Source organism: Chiloscyllium punctatum, chromosome 3 (genome assembly GCF_047496795.1).
Source record: "Chiloscyllium punctatum isolate Juve2018m chromosome 3, sChiPun1.3, whole genome shotgun sequence".
Classification (NCBI taxonomy): domain Eukaryota; kingdom Metazoa; phylum Chordata; class Chondrichthyes; order Orectolobiformes; family Hemiscylliidae; genus Chiloscyllium; species Chiloscyllium punctatum.
Genome location: NC_092741.1, coordinates 30,185,466 through 30,207,831, shown reverse-complemented (window position 1 = coordinate 30,207,831; position 22,366 = coordinate 30,185,466).

Genomic DNA, 22,366 nt, shown 5'->3' with positions numbered 1-22,366 from the left:
CTGTATTGTCGTAATGAGGTCCAATGTAAATTCTGCAAACATTGCCATAGAATAGAATCCCAAGAATCCCTACAGTGTGGAAACAGGCCACTTGGCCCAACAAGTCCACACCGACCCTTCGAAGAGTAACCTGCCCAGACCCATTTCCTTCTGAATAATGCAGCCAACACTGTGGGCAATTTAGTATGACCAATTCACCTCACCTGCACATCTTTGGATTGTGGAAGGAAATTGGATAACCTGGAGGAAACTCACGCAGACATGGGGAGAATGTGCAAACTTCACCCAGACATTTGCCTGAGGTTGGAATTGAACCCAGGTCCTTGGCTCTGTGGCACCTGTTAACATTGTGCATTGAGTTTTCTTTTTAGAAAAAACTGTTATCAGGAAGAGTTAACTCTGCTGGCTGTTCTCAAGGGGACTGAGAAACATGGCATATCATCCTAAAATCCTTTTCATCTATCTCTTCCCTTTATCATTCTTCTCTCTAAAACTAATATTGTAATTCTGATGTTCATGACTTGACCAGATTTAAGTAAACACGTGAATTTGGTTTGGTCTTTTTTTAACTCTGAAACAAAGTGCTTCGAAACATTCAAAACTGAAGTTCTGCAAACATTTTCAAAATTTCAGGCTTATCTTTATACCTTGAGAAACAAGCCTTTTCATAGCTGTACATGTATATTTTATTTCGTAAGTATAGATATGCTTTCAACCAATAACCTATCTTTTTCTCACATGTAGAAATTCACGATATTTTTGATCAATTTTTCAGTTTTTTTTAACCTTCTTCCTCAAACCAATTTTATTTAAATTTCTAATGGTAATAAATAACACCCAGCATTAATGTCTGGTCAGTGTTTCAAATGTGAACTATATTGTCTGTTTGCCCGAGAACAGCTTCAAGGCTTAGATAAATATCATGGATGGTAGAGTAAAACTTATTAACGTTAATTTCTGACCACCTTAAATATCAGCAGTGCAGTCTACTTGTCAGCCACTACATTTTACGATACCCCCACGCCTCTCTTCAAAATGGCTGAAGGACTCAAACCAAAATATCGTGCCATTTGAATAATTAGAATTGTACATTTTTGTTTGTCTAATAAAGACTTGAATGGTATCAGTATAAAGGACAATGAAGGCAAGATGAGATTGAATGCATCATAGATGCTTCTGGAAATTGTCAAGTTTCTGACCGTAACCTTCCAACGCAGAGAGTGGTGGGTGTGTGGAAGGCACTGCCAGTGGTGGTAGTAGAGTCAGAGACATTAGGGACATGTAAATGACTGCTGGACACTCACATGGATGGCAGTAAATTAAGGGCTGTGCAAGTTAGATGGATTTTAGATTAAGATAAATGCTCAACACAACATAGTGGGCCGAAGGGCCTGTACTATGTGGTACTGTTCTTTGTTCTACCCCCCCCTTCGATTCAAAGGTGTTACCAGAGAAATAGAGAACTGCAAATGTTGCACTGTTGTTCAAAGGTCGACAGATAATCCAGCAACTTCAAGCGAGCCCATCTAATCCTTAAGAAATTACAATGATTACTCACTCAAAGAAGCGTGTATTTATAAGGAACGCCAGCATTTATTTGTTCAAGGCAATTTATGTTTAATAAAATTGATTGTGAGCTTTTAATAAGGGAATAGAGAAGGAGGAACCAGGCTGATATAGTTTATGTGTCCAACCTCCTAAAGGCATTTAAGGTGCCACATGACAGGGCTCGTGAGCAAATTTGTATCCCACGGAATGGCAACATTGACAAGACATTAGCTAAGTGACAATCTTGAAATTGGAAGAAGTTATACAGTGAGGTTCCTCAAAGGTAAGAACCAGGACCATTATATTTCTTGACATACATTAATAACCAAAATTTGGACATGTGAGGTATAACTTCCAAATGAGCAGATGACACAAAACCTAGAGGTGCTGTGAATTGTGAAACAGACTGTGCAGATTTCACCCAGATACAGCCAGGTCTGTGAAATGGGCAAGGACATCTCAGATGAAACTTAATGCGGACAAGCGTGAAATGATACATTTGGGTAGGAAGGAGATGCAAGAGAAATTAAGGTGCACGATTTTTAAGTGTGTTCAGGAGTAGAGATGCTTGTCCACAAATCAGTGAAGATAGCAGGTTCTGAAAAGATTTGTAAAGGATTTTACGTATCAGAATTGGAGCCAGGGAGTACAAAATCAAGGAGCGATGATGTACCTTTTAAAAACATAGGGCCAACCTCAGCTGGAGTATAGTATCCTATTCTGGCACCACATGTTTCCATTGACTGGAGGTTGGATTTCACTCTGTATTCAGAGGAAATTTGATAGAGGTTTTCAAAATCGTGAAGAGCCTGGACAGAGTACACAGTGAGAAAATGTGGGGAGGGGTCAGGAAAAAGGACATCAGTTTAAGGCAAAATGAAGTGAGCACAAGCCATTTTATCTGGCATATGAGTACAAATCCCTTAGGAGGCCAAAAGCAGCAGCTACATAGAATTACCAATACCAGCAAGTACTTTTCTAAGGGACACATGTACAGCACAGAAACAGACCCTTCATCCAACTCGTCCATGCTGACCAGATATCCTAAGTTAATCTTATCCCATCTCCAGAACTTGGCCCATATCCCTCTAAACCCTTCCAATTCATATAGCCATCCAGATGCCTTTTAAATGTTGTAATTGTACCAGCCTCCACCATTTCCGCTGGCAGCTCATTCCACACACGCACCACCCTCTGTGTGAAAACATTGCCCTTTAGGTCCCTATTATATCTTTCCCCGCTCACCCTAAACCTATGCTCTCCAGTTCTAGACTCCCCCACCCCGGGGAAAAGACCTTGTCTATTTATCCTCTCCATGCCCCTCATGATTTTATAAACCTCTATAAGACCACCCCTCAGCCTGTGTGCAGTTCTGGTCTCCAAATTTGAGGAAAGACATTCTGGCTATTGAGGGAGGGCAGCGTAGGTTCACAAGGTCAATTCCTGGAATGGCGGGACTACCTTACGCTGAAAGACTGGAGCGACTGGGCTTGTGTACCCTTGAGTTTAGAAGACTGAGAGGGGATCTGGTTGAGACATATAAGATTATCAAAGGATTGGACACTCTGGCGGCAGGAAACGTGAGTGCCGAAACAGAGGACACAGCTTAAAAATACGGGGTAGACCGTTTAGGACAGAGATGAGGAGAAACGTCTTCACCCAGAGAGTGGTGGCTGTGTGGAATGCTCTGCCCCAGAGGGCAGTGGAGGCCCAGTCTCTGGATTCATTGAAGAAAGAGTTGGACAGAGCTCTCAAGGATAGTGGAATCAAGGCTTATGGAGATAAGGCAGGAACAGGATACTGATTAAGGATGATCAGCCATGATCATATTGAATGGTGGTGCAGGCTCCAAGGGCAGAATGGCCAACTCCTGCACCTATTGTCTATTGTCTATTACCTATTGTCTATTGTCTATTGTCTATTATCTATTGTCTATTACCTATTGTCTATTGTCTATTGTCAGCCTCCGATACTCACCACCCTGACTTGGAATGATACCTCTGTTCCTTCACTGTCACTGGGTCAAAATCCTGTAACTCCCTTCTTACCGGCACACTGTGGGTGTACCTGCACCACCAGGGCTTTAGCAGTTCAAGATGGCAGCTCCCCACCACCTCCTCCGAGATAACTGGGGATGGCCAATAAATGGTGGTCCAGCCAGCGTTGCCGTCACAAATTTAAAACAAAAGCCAATCTAATCCTTCAGCCATCGCCAGTCCAACACACGCCAGCATCTGCACAGACTTAATAGCCATTTCAGACTCCATTGAATTTACATGAAATTAAGTCATCCTCCATCTTGAGGCACTGCCAAAGATCAGTGAAATGGATAGTAGCCAAGATGACACACTTTCCTTTGTATCATAGAAACAGCCATTACATTAGAGAGCCTCTATTTTTCTACAGCAACAGTTGACGTGGCACCTTATCCATTGCCTTCTGGAAATCCAATCTACAATATGTCTACGACTCCCACCCCACCACCTTATCTACAGGGCGTATTACTCCTTCAAAGAACTCAAACAATTTGGTTTTACATGATTTCCCTTTTAAAAAGCCATGCTGACTCTTCCCAATTGTATTGAGTTTGTTTTTAAAAGTGTCCAGCTATATCTCTTCAACAGTCAATTCTAACACCTTTCCGAGGACAGCCATCAAAGGAACGAACCTATCATTTTCATGTCTCACTCCTTTCTCTGATGGAGGAGTTAAATTAGTTGTTTTTGAAGCTGATGGAAGCTCTCTTGAAATTTAGGGAATTTTGAATAATTAACATCAATACATCTACTGCTTTATTTGCATCTTTTTTAAGACATTAGGAAGAAGTCAATCTGGACCCAGAGAATTGCCACATCACAGTTCCAACCAGTTTGCTCAGTATCATTTCCATAAGATCATAAGGCGAGAGGAAAGAGATTTTTAAAAAAGACATGAGGGGCAATTCTTTTACACAAGAGGGTGGTTCGTGTGTGGAATGAACCTCCTGAGAAAGTGGGCACAATTGCAACTTTTAAAAGACATTTGGATGAATGGGAAAGGTTTGGAGGGAAATGGGCTGGGAGCAACCAGGCAGGACTAGTTTAGTTTGGGATTACATTTGGCATGGACTGGTAAGAACAAAGGGCCTGTTTCCGTGCTGCGTGACTCTATGATTCTACATAGGAGTAGAATCAGGCCATTTGGCCCATTGGGTCTGCTCCAACATTCGATCATGGCTGATATCCCCATTCTCCTGCCTTTTCCTATAACTTTTGATCCCTTTTACTAATCAAGAACCTCTTTCTGAAAGATACTCAATGCCTTGGTCTCCACAGCCTTCTGTGACAATAAGTTCCACAGATTTATCACCCTCTGGCTGAAGAAATTCCTCCTCATCTCAGTTCTAAAGAGTCGTCCCTTCCCTCTGAGGCTGTGCCCTCAGGTCCTAGTCTCTCCTGCGAAGTTGGTACATCTTCTTCACATCCACTCTATCCAAATAAAAACTGAAAGAACTGTAGATGCTGCAAATCAGAAACAAATATTAGGAAGGGTCACTCTGATTTCTCTCCACAGATGCTGCCAGACCTCAAGCATGAGCTTTTCTAGCAATTTCTATTGATGTTTCACTCTATCCAGTTCTCTCAGTATTCTGTAAGGTTCATTGAGCTTTCTCCACCTCCTTCTCAACTTCATTGAGTACAGACCCAGAGTCCTCAATCACTCTTCATGTGACAATTCCTTCATCCCCAGGATCTTTCTTGTAAACATCCTCCAGAAATCTTCCAACACCAGCACATCCTTTCAGTACCTGTCCCTCCACACCTCTTTGTGTCATCTCTAATCTTAGCAACAATGGCCTCAGTGCCTTCATCCAGATCGTTAATGTGTAACATGAACAGAACTTCACTAGTCACTGGCTGCCAACTGAAAAAGTCCCCTTTATTGCCATTCTGCCTTCTACCAGCAAGCCAATCATCTATCCATGCCACAAATGCCATGGGATCTTGTCTTATTTTGCTTCAAATCGTGACCCCACTCCATTCCTTCCCTTTCTTTTAGCTTTACTTGTTACATTCTCTGTCACCGTGTCCTCTGAGGTGTTCTTTGAAACATTCCGCAAGTAGGCGGCCTGTTTCCCCACTTGGGGAACGTTTCAGAGAACACTCTGGGACACCCCAACCAACCCAACCGAGGCTGAACACTTTAACTCCCCCTCTCACTCCGCCAAGAACATGCAGGTCCTTGGCCTCCTCCATCGCCAGACCATGGCAACATGACGCCTGGAGGAAGAGCTCCTCATCTTCTGCCTAGGAACCCTCCAACCACAAGGGATGAATGCAGATTTCTCCAGCTTCCTCATTTCGCCTCCCCCCACCTTATCTCAGTCCCAACCCTCGGACTCAGCACCGCCCTCTTGACCTGCAATCTTCTTCCCGACCTCTCCACCCCCACCCCCTCTCCGGCCTATCACCTTCACCCTCACCTCCTTCCACCTATCGCATTTGCAACGCCCCTCCTCCAAGTTCCTCCTCCCTACCTTTTATCTTAGCCTGTGTGGCACACTGTCCTCATTCCTGAAGAAGGGCTTATGCCTGAAACTTCGATTGTCCTGCTCCTTGGATGCTGCGTGACTTGCTGTGCTTTTCCAGAAAAACATTTTTCAGCTCTGATCTCCAGCATCTGCAGTCCTCACTTTCTCCTTTCCAAATACATGTTCATCCTGTCCCTCAGGATTCCTCCAAAACTTGCCAACCACCAATGTCAGGCTCACCGGTCTATAGTTCCCTGGCTTGTCCTTACCACCCTTCTTAAACAGTGGCACCACATTAGCCAACCTCCAGTCTTCTGGCACCTCACCTGTGATTATCGATGATACAAATATCTCAGCAAGGGGCTCAACAATCACTTCTCTAGCTTCCCACAGAGTTCTAGGGACCTGATCAGGTCCTGGACATTTATCCTCTTTTATGCGTTTCAAGACATCCAGCACTTCCTCCTCTGTAATCTGGACGTTTTGCAAGATATCACCATCTATTGCCCTACAGTCTATATCTTCCATATCCTTTTCCACAGTAAAGACTGATGCAAAATACTCATTCAGTATCTCCCCCATTTTCTGTGGCTCCACTCAAAGGCCGCCTTGCTGATCTTTGAGGGGCCCTATTCTCTCCCTAGTTACCCTTTTGTCCTGTATGCATTTGTAAAAACTCTTTGGATTCTCCTTAATTCTATTTGCCAAAGCTATTTCATGTCCCCTTTTTGCCCTCCTGATTTCCCTCTTAAGTATACTCCTATTGCCTTTATACTCGTCTAAGGATTCACTCAATCTATCCTGTCTATACCTTACATATGCTTCCTTCTTTTCATTAACCATTTAACAAAGCACCCATTCCCTGACCAGGAATTGAACCCAGGCCACGGCGGTGAAAGCACAGAATCCTAACCACTCGGACCACCGGGGAGTGTTTGTGCGGCTATAACACAAGTTTTGTCAGCATGAATTCACTGTAACGCAATTGACGAGTTGGGGATACTGTTTCTAAAGCATTAACTTTTTTAAAAGTGTTTCAGCTGTAACACGATTATGTCACAACATTTTAAGCATTTTTTCTAAAGTGCGATTTTTCTAAAACGTGGGATTGTACAAGAATGCAACCATTGCATTATAGAAGAACTGACTGTAGGTGTATTATCTTTCAATTGTTCATTAGCTTTCCCTAAGGGTGCCTCACCTTTTTAGGAAGGTCTTAGTTACCTCTCGCAGAAAAACCTGGAGCCCTCACCTTTGAATAAAGGAAGAGAGGAAGCTAACCAGGAAGATAAACATGAATAGCAAGAGCAAATACAGGTATTTTAAAGTTAAAAATCACACAACACCAGGTTATAGTCCAACCGGTTTAATTGGAAGCACTAGCTTTCGGAGCGCTGCTCCTTCATCAGGTGGTTGCAGAGTACACAATTGTAAGACACAGAGTTTATAGCAAAAATTTACAGTGTGATGTAACTGAAATTATACACTGAAAAATACCTGGATTGTTTGTTGAGTCTTTGATCTGTTTGAATACCATGGTAGTTTCACTTCTTTCATATGTAAATCACAAAACACTTCCGTAAAAGTTGCATTCTCAGGTTAACTGTGACAATTGGTGATAGCTAGACAATATATTGAAGGTGTTAGCCCCCTGTGTGCTCTGTCTGTGCCATGGTGTTTGGATTGATTCTAATCTAAAAAGTGAGATAACAGGGTCTTACATGAATTCATGCAGTTTTTGAGCAAAGTACAATGTAACTCTGCAAGTACAAATTCACCTCACATACATATATGTATATGTGGGTCTTTGTGTGTGTGTGTGTCTGTCTGGGTTGAGGGGTTGTGAATGTGAAAGAGAGTGTATATGTGTGTGTGTATGTGAGTGTAGAATGTCTTAAGTCTGTGAGAGGGTGCATGTGCGGGTGTGGGAGTGTGTGTGGCTGTAAGGGTGTGTGTGAGTGTCTGTGTGCGTGAATGTGTATATGTGTGTCCGTGTGTATAGGAGTGCCTGTATGTGTGTGTGTGTGTAGGAGTGTCTGTGTATGTGTATATTGCAATGGTGGCCACCTGTAGTGTGACATGAACCCCAGGCCCTCCCTATAGGTACGGAACTTCGCTATCAGCCTCTGCGCAGCTACTTGGGTGGCACAGTGGTTAGCACTGCTACCTCACAGCACCAGAGACCTGGGTTCAATTCCCACCTCAGGCAACTGTCTGTGTAGAGTTTGCACATTCTCCCCATGTCTGCATGGTTTCCTCCCACAGTCCAAAAACAATGTGCAGGTTAGGTGAATTGGCCTTGCTAAATTGCCCATAATGTTAAATGCATTAGTCAGGGGTGAATGTAGTGGAAGGGGTGTGGGTGGGTTGCTCTTCAGAGGGTCGGTGTGGACGTGTTGGGCTGAAGGGCCTGTTTCCACACTGTAGGGAATCTAATCTAATAATTTACTATGGGTCTGGAGTCACATGTAGGCCAGACTAGGTAAGGACAGTAGGTTGCCTTCCCTCAAGAACATTGGTGAACCAGATGAGTTTTCACAATAATTGGCAATGATTACATCGCCATCATTCAAGTAACTTTCTTCCCCTCCCCCTAGTCTCTTTTGAATTGAATTCAAATGTCACCCATTTGCTACAATGGGAGTTGACTTCATGCACCTGGGGTTGAAGACTAGTAAACCAGTGATATTGTCAATTTGCCAACACCTCCTCTGTTGCCAACCAGACTCATGGTGCTAAGTAATGTGAAACTGTTTTCACTGGCTAAAAGATTAATCAGTAAATTTGCAGATGGCGGTGCTGTTGATAGTGAGGAGGATGATCTGGGATGGAAAATTTAAGTTACAAGGAAAGGTTGGTTAGGCCTCCGTTATTTTCATTGGAGCTGAGATGATTGAGAGGCTATCTGAATGAGGTGTACAAGATTATGAAGGGCGTGGATAGAGGGGATAAGGAGCAGCTGTTCCCCATTATTGAAGGGTCAGTCATGAGGGAATAGAGGTTCAGGGTGAGGGGTAGGAGGTTTAGGACAGTGTATTCCAGATGGCCACGACCCTCTAGGATAAAAGCTTTTTGTAACAAACATTTCTATATAATACACCTGTTTAACGTAATTATTTTAGGAGAAAGTGAGGACTGCAGATGCTGGAAATCAGAGCTGAAAATGTGTTGCTGGAAAAGCGCAGCAGGTCAGGCAGCATCCAAGGAGCAGGAGAATTGACGTTTCGGGCATGAGCCCTTCTTCAGGAATGAGGAAAGTGTGTCAAGCAGGCTAAGATAAAAGGTAGGGAGGAGGGACTTGGGGGAGGGGCGTTGGAAATGCGATAGGTGGAAGGAGGTTAAGGTGAGGGTGATAAGGTGAGGGTGATAGGCCGGAGTGGGGGTGGTGGTGGAGTGGTCAGGAAGAAGATTGCAGGTTAGGAAGGTGGTGCTGAGTTCGAGGGATTTGACTGAGACAAGGTGAGGGGTGGGGAAATGAGGAAACTGGAGAAAACTGAGTTCATCCCTTGTAGTTGGAGGGTTCCTAGGCGGAAGATGAGGCGCTCTTCCTCCAGCCGTCGTGTTGCCATGGTCTGGCGATGGAGGAGTCCAAGGACCTGCATGTCCTTGGTGGAGTGGGAGGGGGAGTGGTTGGGTTGGTTGGTCCGGGTGTCCCAGAGGTGTTCTCTGAATGTTCCGCAAGTAGGCGGCCTGTCTCCCCATAATAGAGGAAGCCACATCGGGTGCAGCGGATGCAGTAAATGATGTGTGTGGAGGTGCAGGTGAATTTGTGGCGGATATGGAAGGATCCCTTGGGGCCTTGGAGGGAAGTAAGAGGGGAGGTGTGGGTGCAAGTTTTGAACTTCTTGCGGTTGCAGGGGAAGGTGCCAGAAGTGGAGGTTGGGTTGGTGGGGGGTGTGAACCTGACGAGGAAGTCACGGAGGGAGTGGTCTTTTCGGAACGCTGATAGAGGAGGGGAGGGAAATACATCCCTGGTGGTGGGTAACGTAATTATTTTACCCAACTAGTTGCTAGGATCTTGAATGCGTTGTCTGTAAGGGTGGTGAAAGCAGATATAATAAGAACGTTTGAAGGGAATCGCACAGGCACTTGAGAAAGTACAAGCTGTTGAGCAATATTGAAGGAGCAGGCAAGTCGCATTATTGGACAGCTGTTTCTGTTGTGTAAGGGCTTCAAGATCCTGGAGCAACCTTGTGATGATGTCGCAGACCTGCACATCACTGGGCATAAATATGTGTGGGTGGAGTTAGAAAGCACTAGTAGGGTACATTCTGGAAGAAACACAGATGGCGAATGAACTTTTTCTTTACAGATTCATAGGATGAGAGCATCGGTGGCTGTACCAATATTTAATACCCATCCTTAAATACCCAGAGGGCGGGTATCACATTGCTGTGGATCAGGGAGTCACAAGTAGGCCAGACCAGTTAGGGATGGCAGTTTCCTTCCCTAAGGGTCATGAGTGAACCAGATTGGGTCTTCCCCCAACAACAGCAATGGATTCAGACACTAATTCATGATTTTTATTGAACTCAAATTCCACTATTTGCCATGGCAAGATTCAAAGCCTGGTCCCCAGAACATTACACTGGATTAAAAGTCCACCAATGATACTACTAGGCTATCATCTTCCCTAACCATAAGCACACAAAGAAGATACATTAGTCCTTACTTAAAGTAACTATAAATCAGAGCTTGATGGATCAAGGATGACCTTGTTTAGTAGTATTTACTAATAAACAGTGTTACTTTGAAGAATAAGCCGAGAGGCAGTTCTTGATTTTGCCTTCTGTAAAGAACCCAAACTCATTGTGCAACATCCAACCACACAATTGAAGAGTTTCTAGAGGCTAATATGAAAGGCAAAATGATCTCCGTTTAATTCTCACTCCAAATGATGAGTCCCTAGGCAGCTAAGTGCCTGAAGTGATCCAGAGAAGCTGAATAAATTTTCCTTTTAATTGTAATTCCCTCTCAGGCCATGGTAGCAGAGCTGTAAGAAGCAATTACAAACTCTTACAGACCATTGAGCCTAATCAGTTCATGACAAATGTTATGGCCCACCCCAGCCTCCTCCCCTTCATTTCTCTATCAGGTTCTTATCTAACTTTCCCGTAAATTACAGCATTGCTGCTTATCACAACCACACTCTCTGATAGCAAATTCCATATTCAGTAAACACATAGAATCCATACAGTGTGGAAGCAGGCCATTCAGCTCATTAAGTCCACACCAACCCTCCAAAGAGCATCTAACACAGACCTACCCGCTAACCCTGAATTTCCCAAGGCTAATCATCTAGCCTGAACATCCCTGTGCACTATAACATGGTAAAAAAAAATCTAATCTGCACATCTTTGGGAGGAAACCAGAGCACCTAGAGGGAACACATAGAGAATGCGCAAACACCACACAGATAGTCACCTGGTGGTGGAATTGAACCTGAGTCCCTATCTCTGTGAGGCAGCAGTGCTAACCACAGAGCCACCATGCTACACCATTTCTCCTGAAATCTTTCCTAATCTGTTTAGTGACGGTCTTATTTTTACAAACCCATAGATTCTTAGAATGGTCACATCATGAAAAAAGGTTTCACCAACCTTCTCTGACACCTCACTAAAAATACTGCACCAATTTAGTTCCTTATGATTTGCCATGAATGCTGGCTTTCCTGAATTAATCTGCATTGGTCCAAATAACTGCTAATTTTGGCCCAGGTCTTCATTTCTAAGTAACACCAGGGGCCCGAACATTTTAGACCACTGCTAGACCACTGTGAAAGATGCCTACTGCTCCATTCCCCACCCTCGTTCCGGGAACTCCGACCACAATGTCGTGTTTCTTCTCCCGGCTTACAGGCAAAAGCTCAAGCAGGAGACCCCCTCGTGGATACAGGTCCAGTGCTGGTCGGAGGAGGTAGAGGATCAACTCCGGCACTGTCTGGAATCAGCTGATTGGACCATGTTCAATCAGTTTGCAGATACCTTGGACGAGTACGCCACCACCGTCACAGACTTTATCAGCAAGTGCGTGGAGGACTGCATGCCGAGGAAGTCAGTCCGGATATTCCCAGTAGGAAACTCCTGGATGAGTCAAGACATACAGAACCTGCTAAAAACCAGGCATGAGGCCTTCAGATCAGAAGACCCACTCAAATATAAGGAATCCAAGTATGACTTTGGCAGACCCATTAAGACAGCCAAGGACCAATACCAATCCAAATTAGAGACCCAGACAGACACCCAGCGACTATGGCAAGGACTGAATGACGTCACAGGTTCTAAAAAGAGACAGTGCAAGATAGCAGATGATGACACATCCCTCCCAGATTGTCTCAATCCCTTCTATGCTTGCTTTGAGCAGAATTTCGGCGGAGAGGTAGTACCTATTCCGACAAGACCTGATGAACCTATCCCAACAGTCACTGCATCAGAGATCAGATCAGTTTTCTTTTGTGTGAATCCAAGGAAAGTGATGAAACCAGATGGAGTACCAGGCCATGCACTCAGAGCATGCACCGAGAAACTGACAGAGGTCTTTTTGGACATCTTCAACCTCTCCCTGCAGCAGGCCACTGTCCCTGCCTGTTTCAAGAGGGCTAACATCATCCCTGTGCCTAAGAAGGCTCATGCAGCATTTCTCAATGACTACGCCCAGTGGCCCTAACTTTGGTGGTCATGAAGTGATTTGAAAAGCTGGTCATGGCATTAATCATCTCAAGCCTCCCTCCTACTGTTGACCCACTCCAATTTGCCTATCAGACAACTGATCCATGTCAGATGCCATATCAGTTCCCCTTCACTCCCCCAGAACATCTTGACACCAAGAACAGCGATGTAAGAATCCTATAATTGACTACAGTTCAGCCGTTAACACTATTATCCTCTCAAGACTGATTATTAAACTCAGTGATCTCGGACTAAGCGCTACTCTCTGAAACTGGATCCTCAGTTTCCTGACCCACAGGCCACAATCAGTGAAGATTGGGGACAATATTTCATCACCATTAACACTCAACACTGGAGTCCCCCAGGGGTGCGTACTCAGCCCCCTACTGTACTCACTGTATACCTATGACTGAGCTGCCAGAGGATGTGGTGGAGGCTGGTACAATTGCAACATTTAAGAGGCATTTGGATGGGTATATGAATAGGAAGGGTTTGGAGGGATATGGGCTGGGTGCTGGCAGGTGGTACTAGATTGGGTTGGGATGTCTGGTTGGCATGGACGGGTTGACCAAAGGGTCTGTTTCCATGCTGTACATCTCTATGACTCTATGACTGCATCGCCAAAGCCACATAAATGCCATTTACTAGTTCACTGACGAACCACCATAGTCAGTTGAATCTCAGATGGCGACGAAACAGACTACACACGGGAGGTGGAAGATCTAAAAAAATGGTGCACTAAGAACAACTTAGCTCTCAATGCTGGCAAAACCAAGGAACCTATTATTGGTTTCGACAGGATGTTACTCATGCCCACCTACACATTTACAGCACAGAGGTGGAACGAGTGGAGAGTGTCAAGCTCATGGGAGTGGTCATCCACAACAAACTTTCCAAACTCTTCATGTGGATGCACTGGTTACAAAGGCCCACAACCAGATCTTCTTCCTCAGACAGCTGAGGAAATTTGGCATAACGGCGAATACCCTTGCCAACTTTTAAGGTGCGCCATCGAGAGCATTCTGTTTGGATGTATCACTACCTGGTCTGGTAACTGTACCATTCGAGATCGGAGACGGTTACAGAGAGTGTTGAACTTGGCCCGGACAATCAGAAAGGCCAACCTCCCATCTATAGAATCCATCTACCAGGCCCGCTGTCAAGGAAAGGCCGCCAGCATTCTCAAAGATCCATCCCACCCTGGCAATGTTTTTCTACAACCTCTATCGTCGGGGAGAAGGTACAGAAGCCTGAACACATGCACCAGCTAGTTTCGAAACAGTTTCTATCATACTGTTGTTAGAATACTGAATGGACTCACAAACTCTTAACATTCACCTGTACCTGTGTTTTTGTTTTTGCCACTGTTTACCTATGATTTACTATCTATGCCACTTAACTCTGTGATCTGCCTGTATTACTCACAAGACAAAGCTTTTCACTGTGCCTCGGTACACATGACAATAAATTCAGTCCACTCCACTCCACTTCACTAACAGTGATGCATTTTCATCCACCACTGAGTTGGGAAGGGGGAGTAGCATAATTTGGGAAACAAATCCCATAGAAAGTACCATTTCTGCTCCAAGTCAGATGGACAGCTGACTCCGAGATCAGAGCATTCACAAGGCTACCTAGTCCCAAGTTGGGGTATTTAACATAGAGTCATAGAGATGTACAGCACGGAAACAGACCCTTCGGTCCAACTTGTCCATGCTGACCAGTTATCCTAACTAATCTAGTCCCATTTGCCAGCACTTGGCCCATATCCCACTAAACCCTTCCTATTCATATAGCCATCCAGATGCCTTTTCAATGTTATAATTGTACCAGCCTCCACCACCTCCTCTGGCAGCTCATTCTATACACCTACCACCCTCTGTATGAAAAAGTTGCCTTCTCACCCTAAGCCTATACCCCCTAGTTCTGGACTCACCCACTCTGGGGAAAGACATTGTCTATTTATCGTATTCATGCCCCTCATGATTTTATAAACCTCTATAAGTTCACCCCTCAGCCTCCGATGCTCCAGGCTAAACAGCCATAACTTATTCAAACTCTCCCTATAGCTCAAATCTTCCAACCCTGGCAACATCCTTGTAAATCTTTTCTGAACCCGTTCATGTTTCACAACATCTTTCCGATAGGAAGGAGACCAGAATTGCACTCAATATTCCAACAGTAGCCTAACCAAACTGCTGGCTTTTCCTGAACTATTTACTCAGGAGTGCATGATATTCATTCAAGGCCGAATACTGCAGATGGTGGAGGTCTGAAATTGGTTTTAAAAAAGGGATAGAAACATAGAAAATAGGTGCAGATACAGGCCATTCGGCCCTTAGAGCCTGCACCATCATTCAATATCATGCAACTTGTGTATCCCACTCCTGCGTTCTCCCCATACCCCTTGACCCCTTTCGCCTCAAGAACCACATCCAGCTCCCTCTTGAAAGTATCTAACAATCTGCCCCCAGCAGCTTTCTGTGGGAGAGAATTCCACAACTCTCCGAGTGAAGAAATCCTTCCTCATCTCAGTCCTGAATGGCTTACCCCTTATTCTTTGACTGTGACCCTTAGTTCTGGACTTGCCCAACAGCAGGAACATTCTTCCCGCATCCAACCTGTCCAGTCCCTTCAGGATTTTATAAGTTTCTATGAGATCCCCCTCATTCTTCTAAATTCCAGTGAGTACAAGCCCAGTCAATGCAGTCTTTCTTCATATGTCAGTGCTGACATCCCAGGAATCAGTCTGGTGACCTTTCACTAGATTCCCTCAATGGCAAGAATGTCCTTCCTCAGTCTAGGAGACCAAAACTGTAATACTCAGGGTGTGGCCTCAGCAAGGGCCAGTAGCACTGCAGCAAGACATCCCTCCTCTGATAGAATACAATATCCCTTACTGTCACATGTACTCAAGTACAGGAGTGCAGTGCAAGTTTACAATGTCTCCTTTTATGGCACCATCTTAAGCACAAAGTACTGGAATACAAATCTTAGACACAAAAGGAGGAATAAAGCAAAAAAATGTTGCATTACCTTACAGTAGTACATAGTATAAGTTAGAAATAAGACATAATTAAAAGGATAAACGTTACAGTAGATAAACATATTACAGATAAACATTACGTTGCAGTAGCTCAGAGCAGGGGCTTCCATATATGGTCTGACCACCCACACCAGACCCCAGTCCAACAACCGTGCCCATTCCGCTCCTGGACTCCAACCCGCTCTGCTCCATGTTTCAGTCACTCCTGGACTCCAACCCGCTCTGCTCCACGTTTCAGTCACTCCAGGACTCCAGCCCGCTCCACTCCAGGTTTCAGTCACTCCAGGACTCCAGCCCGCTCCGCACACACTGAAGAATGACTTGATTCGAAGTGTTAACTCTGTTTTTCTCTCTCCGCAGGTTCTGCCAGGCCTGCTGAATTTCTCCAGCACTTCCTGCTTTTATTTTCGATCTAATCCTGTCCCCTATGGAGCTAGGGGACAGTTGTCTTCCCAATTCCCAGGTGGTAAATCACACCTGCAGCTCACCAGCCTTATTTTTTGCAGAATTGGAAATTGCTGGAAAACTTCAGTGGGTCTGGCATCATTTTGGAGAGAAGGCAGTGTTAACGGTGACTGCAAAGATCTGAACCTTCTTTTGTGCATTTGCACCCTTGCAGAGTAAACCTACGTTATACACTTTTAGTCTGATCTCACCTATTAACCTTAGATTTAAAAGGCATCTGGATGGGTTTATGGATAGGGAGGATTTAGAGGGATATGGGCCAAATTCTGGTAAATAGGACTAGATAAAATTTCGATATCTGGTCGGCATGGACAAGTTGGACCGAAGGGTCTGTTCCCATGTTGTTTAGCTCTATGACTCTCTCTGAATTTTTTTTCACCTTATTTCTTCATGTTCATTTCTTGTGAATTGAATTGAGTTTATTGTCAGTTTAGTTTAAACCTTTTCCAACCGCACGAGTGACCTTCCTGCGAAACATTGATTCTGGTTCTGTTGAAGTCCATTCCATCAGGAATTTACAAGGCCCACCTCTTACAAAACCGAACCTCCCCTCCCCCAGGAATCTCAAGCCCTCCTTCCTGCATACCCCTAGAGCTACTTTCCATCAGTCCTGACTGATGTGAAGAGCAGTTTTCATATTGCAATAATTCCAATCATTCGTAGATTTGATCTTCTCATGTGTAGATTTTGTCATTTATATAAATGATTTGGCTGTGAACATAGGAGGTATTGTTAGTAAATTTGCAGATGACACCAAAATTGGAGGTGTACTGTACAGACAAGAAGGTAAGGCAGCATCCGTGGTACTGGAAAATCGATGTTTCGGGCAAAAGCTCTTCATCAGGAATGAGGCTGGGACCCTCCGGGATGGAGAGATAAATGGGAGGGGGTGGGGCTGGGGAGAAGGTAGCTAAGAGTGCAATAGGTGGATGGAGGTGGGGATGAAGGTGATAGGTCATAGAGGAGGGTGGAGCGGACAGATGGGAAGGAAGATTGGCAGGTAGGACAGGTCATGAGGATGGTGCTGAGCTGGCAGGTTGGAAGTGGGGTAAGGTGGGGGAAGGTGAAATGAGGAAACTGGTGAAGTCCACATTGATGCCCTGGGGTTGAAGTGTTCCAAGGCGGAAGATGAGGCGTTCTTCCTCCAGGCGTCGGGTGGTGAGGGAGCGGCGGTGAAGGAGGCCCAGGACCTCCATGTCCTTGGCAGAGTGGGAGGGGGAGTTGAAATGTTGGGCCACGGGGCGGTGTGGTTGATTTGTGCAGGTGTCCCAGAGATGTTCCCTAAAGGGCTCTGCTAGGAGGTGTCCAGTCTCCCCAATGTAAAGGAGACCGCAACAGGCCCTAAAGTGCTCTGCGAGAAGGCGTCCAGTTCCAACCTGCCAGCTCAGAACCATCCTCATAACCTGTCCTACCTACCAATCTTCCTTCCCATCTATCCGCTCCACCCTCTTCTCAAACCTATCACCTTCATTCCCACCTCCATCCACCTATTGCACTCATAGCTACCTTCTCCCCAGCCCCACCCCCCTCCCATTTATCTGTCCACTCCACAGGCTCCTAGTCTCAATCCTGATGAAGGGTTTTTGCCCGAAACGTCGATTTTTCTGCTCCTCAGATGCTGCCTGACCTGCTGTGCTTTTCCAGCATCACTCTAGTCTTGACTCTGATCTCCAGCATCTGCAGTCCTCACTTTCACCTGTACAGACAAGAAGCTTACCTCAGAGTACAATTGGATCTTGATCAGATGGGTCAGTAGGCCGGGAATAGCAGATGGAGTTTAATTTAGATAAATGCGAGGTGCTCTTTTTTGGGAAAGCAAACCTTAGCAGGATTTATACAGGTCATTGGTTAGGCCACTGTTGGAATATCATGTGCAGTTCTGGTCTCCGTCCTATTGGAAAGATGAAAGGATGTGAAACTTGAAAGGGTTCACAAAAAAATTACAAGGATGTTGCTAGGGTTGGAGGATTTGAGCTATAGGGAGAAGCTGAACAGGCTGGGGCTGTTTTCCCTGGAGTGTCCAAGGCTGAGGGGTGACCTTCCAGAGGTTTTTAAACCCTGAGGGGCATGGATAGGGTGAATAGACAAGGCCTTTTCCCCAGGATGGGGGAGTCAGGAACTAGAGGGCAGAGGTTTAGGTTAAAAGGGGAAAGATTTAAAAGGGACCTAAGGGGTAACCTTTTCACACAGACGTTGGTGAGTGTGTGGAATGAGCTGCCAGAGGAAGTGGTGGAGATTGGTACAATTACAACATTTAAAAGGCATCTTGATGGCTCTATGAATAGGAAGGGTTTACAGCTATATGGACCAAGTGGTGGCAAATAGGATTAGATTAGTTTAGGATAACTGGTCAGCAAGGACAAGTTGGACCGAAGGGTCTGTTTCCGTGCTGTACATCTCTATGACTCTATGACCTGTGCTTACCCTATTACCCTTTCATGATTTCAAAGGTATGACTCAGCTTCCTCTTCTACAGTCACAGAGTCATAGACCTGTACAGCACAAAAACAGACCATTCGATCTAACTCATCCATGCCAACCAGATGTTCTAAACTAATCTAATCCCATTTGCCAGAATTTGGCCCATATTGCTCTAAATTCTTCCTATTCATATACCCATCCAGATGCCTTTTTAATGTTGTAATTGTACCAGCCTCCACCACTTCCTTTTGCAGCTCATTCCACACATGCACCACCCTCTCTGAGAAAACATTACCCCTGAGGTGCTTTTCATATCTTTCAGCTCTCACCTTAAACCTATATCCTCAAGTTTTGAACTCACCTAACCTGGGAAAACGACTTTAATTGTTCACTCTATCCATGCCCCTCATGATTTTATAAACCTCTCTAAGGTCAGCCCTCAACCTCTGATGCTTCAGGAAAAATACTTCCAGCCTGTTCACCCTCTCCCTTCAGATCAAATCCTCCAACCCCAGCATCATTCTTGTCATCTTTTCTGGACCATTTTAAGTTTCACAACATATTTCCTACAGCAGGGAGACCAGAATTGAATGCAATGTTCTAAAAGTGGCCTAACCAATGCCCTGTACAACTACAACATGACATCCCAACTCCTGTACTCATGCACTGCCCAGTAAAGACGAGTGAACCAAATGTCTTCCGGATCAAGGGGCCTGAGCCCTGTTCAATGTTTCCTGAGGTCAATAACCAGTCATTTATGGTATTCTGGAGAAGACTTATATCAGACTCATAACTTCAAAATCACTTCTTGTCTTTTCAATTCTGCTCAGACCTTTTTGTTGTCTTGCTGAAAGGGTTAATACTAATTAGTAGCTTAAGCAACACCCACTCTTAAGATGCCAGATAAATTAGGTGAGAGAACAGCTTAGAATCTGTATGCCCTCCATTCCATATATACATCATGGATTCAATAACAATATATATTAGGGTAATAGGTATTTCATTACTAACATTCAATAAACTACATCTTAGAGTCATAGAGATGTACAGCACGGAAACAAACCCTTTGGTCCAACCTGTCCATGCCGACCAGATATCCCAACCCAATCTAGTCCCACCTGCCAGCACCCGGCCCATATCCCTCCAAACCCTTCCTATTCATATACCCATCCAAATGCCTCTTAAATGTTGCAATTGTAACAGCCTCCACCACATCCTCTGGCAGCTCATTCCATACACGTACCAGCCTCTGCGTGAAAAGATTGCCCCTTAGGTCTCTTTTATATCTTTCCCCTCTCACCCTAAACCTATGGACTCTAGTTCTGGACTCCCCGACCCCAGGAAAAAGACTTTGCCTATTTATCCTATCCATGCCCCTCATAATTTTGTAAACCTCTATAAGGTCACCCCTCAGCCTCCGACGCTCCGAGGAAAAAAACCCCAGACTGTTCAGCCTTTCCCTGTAGCTCAGATCCTCCAACCCTGGCAACATCTTTTCTGAACCCTTCCAAGTTTCACAACATCCTAACCAATGTCTTGTATAGCCGCAACATGACCTCCCAACTCCTGTACTCAATACTCTGACCAATAAAGGAAAGCATACCAAACACCTTCTTCACTATCCTATCTACCTGCGACTCCACTTTCAAGGAGCTATGAACCTGCACTCCAAGGTCTCTTTGTTCAGCAACACTCCCTAGGACCTTACCATTAAGTGTCTAAGTCCTGCTAAGATTTGCTTTCCCAAAATGCAGCACCTTGCATTTATCTGAATTTAACTCCATCTGCCACTTCTCAGCCCATTGGCCCATCTGGTCAAGATCCTGTTGTAATCTGAGGTAACCCTCTTCGCTGCCCACTACACCTCCAATTTTGGTGTCATCTGCAAACTTACTAACTGTACCTCTTATGCTCGCATCCAAATCATTTATGTAAATGACAAAAAGTAGAGGGCCCAGCACCGATCCTTGTGGCACTCCACTGGTCACAGGCCTCCAGTCTGAAAAACAACCCTCCACCACCTCCCTCTGTCTTCTACCTTTGAGCCAGTTCTGTATCCAAATGGCTAGTTCTCCCTGTATTCCATGAGATCTAACCTTGCTAATCAGTCTCCCATGGGGAACCTTGTCGAATGCCTTACTAAAGTCCATATAGATCTCATCTACTGCTCTGCCCTCATCAATCCTCTTTGTTACTTCATCACAAAACTCAATCGAGTTTGTGAGACATGAGGTATAAAGCCATGTTGACTATCCCAAATCAGTCCTTGCCTTTCCAAATACATGTACATTCTGTCCCTCAGGATTCCCTCCAACAACTTGCCCACCACCAAGGTCAGGCTCACTGGTCTATAGTTCCCTGGCTTGTCCTTACCACCCTTCTTAAACAGTGGCACCACGTTTGCCAACCTCCAGTCTTCCGGCTGTGTCTATCAATGATACAAATATCTCAGCAAGAGACCCAGCAATCACTTCTCTAGCTTCCCACAGAGTTCTCAGGTAAACCTGATCAGGTCCTGGGGATTTATCCACCTTTAACCATTTCAAGACATCCAGCACTTCCTCCTCTGAAATCTGGACATTTTGCACCATCTATTTCCCTCCTGTCTATATCTTGTTTTAGTTAAGAGCCTCTTTTCATTAGATTAGATTTTTTTCCCTCTACCAGAAACCTAAATGACAGTGGTCTATGGTGAGGATTGCTCGTGCAGCACTTTTATAATCCAGCACTCCTAGCTGCTAAGGAAAAGAAATACGTCACTAGAGGAGAAGCAGAGGGGATGGGAGAAAGTTTTATTTTCATCCCTCGTGATGCCAAGTGAACAGTGACAATTGTAGGAAACACTTGTCAGGAAATTGTCAATCCTCAATCCCTAACTTTTCACGAATGAGGGCTGAGAAAGCTTCACCTTCAGTTTAACTCACAAAATCAGTTTACATCAGAGTAGACTTACCAGTTATACAGAGTCAGAGAGATGTACAGCACAGAAACAGAACCTTCGGTGCATCTCGTCCATGCCGACTAGATATCCTGAACTAATCCAGTCCCATTTGCCAGCATTAGGCCCCATATCCCTCTAAACCCTTCCTATTCATATACCCATCCAGATGCCTTTTAAATGTTGCAATTCTACTAGACACCACCATTTCCTCAGGCAGCTTATCCCATAAGCCTACCATCCTCTGTGTGATTGCCCTGATCTGGAGTTGGCAGGATCCTGCTCCAAACAATTCAAAAGAAAATAAAGGTGCAATGAACAAACTGACAAACTTTTTTTAAAAAACAGAGTCCTTTTATTAGTCATAAATGTATTGGAGAGGATGAGGGAGGGAATTTATTTTTAACAACAAGTCATTTGATAACCTCATCTGTTCACATGTAGTTCCAGTTAGCATGAGAAACTGGGGGAGAACATGTTCAGCAACTCTTGCAGGAGATGGGCCCGAAGCAGGAAGACTTGCAAATGTGACAGCTCCAGGAATATGACCAATGAAGTTGCACATGATGTGATGGTGCTGATGTTGGACTGGGGTGGACAAAGTTAAAAATCAGTCAAAATTAGAGTGGCACTGGCAAAGTACAGCAGATCAGGCAGCATCGGAGGAGCAGAAAAATGGACAAACGTCCCTCAATCAGGAGAGTTAAAAATCACATAACACAAGATTATGAAGTTGGAGGCATATGCATGTGTACTTTGGGATATGAAGG